Here is a 2,773-nt window from a genome sequence, read left to right as displayed (position 1 = left end):
GGATTTGAAGGTGAGCTTGCCAATTTCATACGGAGGTAGCAGGATTTTTCTATTTAAATTATTTCGTATTTCTGCAGTATACTGGATCCTTTTTAAGTTGACTGTAATTTTACAGAAAGTGGCTAATTTATACATATCGATATGAATCGAACATATCGATATGAAAAGTTGTTTTAAATAAACCTAAAACAATAAGCAGTGATATGTCAAAATACATTTATATTTGTACGTTTTAAAATTGAAGAATGGCGAATAAACTCTGACATAGATGGCGCTCGTGTGCTTACCATGCAAACCTTACTAAACATTTTTGTTGGTTTCAGCTAAAAAAGTGCTACATTTTTATACACAGAAAGACACTTCACACACAGAAATATTTTTTAGCTGTTTATTTTAAAAAAATGAGGAAGTAATACAGGAGAGAGAACAACGAAATGTTCTGGAAGAATTGAAGCTTCAGAAGGACGTCCTTATGAAAGTTAGAAAGAACTGAAATTTCTACACATCATCCTATAAAGGAAAAAAAAAGAATTCATTGAACTCATTGAAATAGTAAAAAAATATTAAATCATCTATAATTTTAATTATAAAAAAGCAGTTTTTATGAAATTTAAATAAGAGGAGGCAGAATAAATATTTAATTTAAAAATTAATTAGCACACCCAAAATAATTTATGATAAGAAAGCTTTATTAGAATTTATGATGTTTATTTAACTCAATAATTAAAATAGCTTAAAATTATCAAATGGCATTTGGATTTTTTAAATTTTATTACATTAATACATTCTATTTTACCTGTCATTTAATGAAATATTTACTTTATTTTATATTTTATATAATTTACTTTATTTTACCTGTCATTTAATGAAATATTTACTTTATTTTATATTTTATATAATTTACTTTATATAATTTACTTTATACATCAAGATAATTTTACGTTAATACTATCATATATGAAATTTAAATAAAAGGAGGCAGAATAAATATTTAATTTAAAAATTAATTAGCACACCCAAAATAACTTATGATAAGAAAGCTTTATTAGAATTTATGCTGTTTATTTAACTCAATAATTAAAATAGCTTAAAATTATCAAATGGCATTTGGAATTTTTTAAATTTTATTACATTAATACATTCTATTTTACCTGTCATTTAATGAAATATTTACTTTATTTTATATTTTATATAATTTACTTTATATACATCAAGATAATTTTACGTTAATACTATCATAATGATATTCAGAAATTATTTCAAAATTTATTGTTTAGGTTAAAAATGCAATTTGAACTTACTACTTATAATAATATCCGCCGTAGGGGTAGTATCCACCATAGTATCCACCATATCCATAGTGGTCCCATGGAGTGTAGGCACCACTATGGTAGCCGTAATAGGGATAGACGGCAAGGGTGCACACCACAAGGGCGAGGAGGAGGAGAGCAAACTGAAAAAGAAATCAGAAAGTGACTCGGTGTTAGTCTTTCTTTATCTCGACTAAGGAACAAATTGTCTATAGTTAAGTAGCGTAACTCCAACCCCATTTCATTGAACTTGTTTAAGCATTGTGGGGAGTTCGCAGTTTAATAAAAGGCCACTGTTATGAGATAAGATGAATCTTTTAGACTGGAATCAAATTATTACATCGCCTTAATTTTACTTCGTCTCGTTAAATTCAATACAAGATAAATTATGCGCATGCGTAACATACGGTAACAATTAACAGTCCTTATAAGGACTGGCTTAAAGGGGAGAAGCAAGAATGCTTTTCATCTTCCCCGTTATCTGTAGAGGACAGTGCAGAGATAAGGTGTTATTGAGCTATTAAAGCTCTGATCGTGGCAGGAGGGTAACAGCAATAGCCGAGCCTCAGTTAGAACTTCATTGGCTACAGCATTGCCATCCATTTCCCTCCCAGGGTATTAATCACCGCATCTCACGGTCGATTCTTCTAACAACCTCCGTAACAATTAACAGCAATATTCCTAATAATACATATAATTTATTTATAGGTGTCTAACTTATATTTCTTAAAAATAAGTTATCGATAAAAGATTTTTTCTACGAATAAAATGTCGCTTTTATTTTATTCTAACAATAGGTGTTACTTACTTTAAGAAAAAATGCAAAATATTATTTAAAAAAAGAAAAATGCTAGGTTTGCAGTTAAAATAACAAAATATTCGTTTTCAAGAGAATGCCAGAAAAAACAAACTATTAAATTAAAGCCACATTCAAAGTACGGCGTCTGCTTGTATATAATTTTGGTTAAATGCAATCGTCATTGAGAAAACCAAACAGATACGAAGAATTTTCTTACAAGATAAATTTATTTTAATTTTAAAAATATCTGAAGTTGTCCATTATACTTAAAATCAAACGAAAGAGAGAATAACCAATATACTTACGAAGAGCTGCATGTTGGTAAGTTGCTATTCTTACTGCTGAAGATTAACAATGCCCTTTGGAGATGTTGAACCCTTTATATACTTTGGGAAAGGGCGATAACGGAATATATATTTTTTTTGTTGTTTGGTTCAATAGCAAGGTCAACCAGTCGTAATCTTTCCGATCAGGTGGGGCAAGTAGGAAGTGTCCTATTAAGATCAATGCTCCACCCGTTAATGTTTTGCTTTTGTTTTACATGCTTGAAATACTTCGTTCGAGGTAAACAAGTAAAATGTTACCCGTAGAAGGATGAGAAGTGATTAATATTGGATAAAAAAAAGTCTGGGGGAGGGGAGAAAAGAAGGAAGAGTTTTAACCG

At 29.5% G+C, this 2,773-nt stretch overlaps 1 long non-coding RNA gene across 1 annotated transcript; it reads right to left on the bottom strand.

Annotated features, from left to right (window-relative positions):
- Nucleotides 1-375: 375 nt before the first annotated feature.
- LOC150097061 (uncharacterized) lies at nucleotides 376-2,469 on the bottom strand. Its single transcript, XR_016549822.1, has 3 exons — nucleotides 2,415-2,469; nucleotides 1,302-1,453; nucleotides 376-510 (listed from the first exon to the last, which is right to left on the bottom strand). It is a non-coding gene; the product is annotated as an uncharacterized LOC150097061 (long non-coding RNA).
- Between the last annotated feature and the right edge of the window lie 304 nt (nucleotides 2,470-2,773).

This window comes from Typopeltis vanoorti, chromosome 18 (assembly GCF_054136105.1).
Source record: "Typopeltis vanoorti isolate ZY-2024b chromosome 18, IOZ_Tvanoo_1.0, whole genome shotgun sequence".
Lineage (NCBI taxonomy): Eukaryota > Metazoa > Arthropoda > Arachnida > Uropygi > Thelyphonidae > Typopeltis > Typopeltis vanoorti.
Note: the sequence above shows the minus strand (reverse complement) of the source record. Positions and strands in the feature narration are given on the sequence as shown.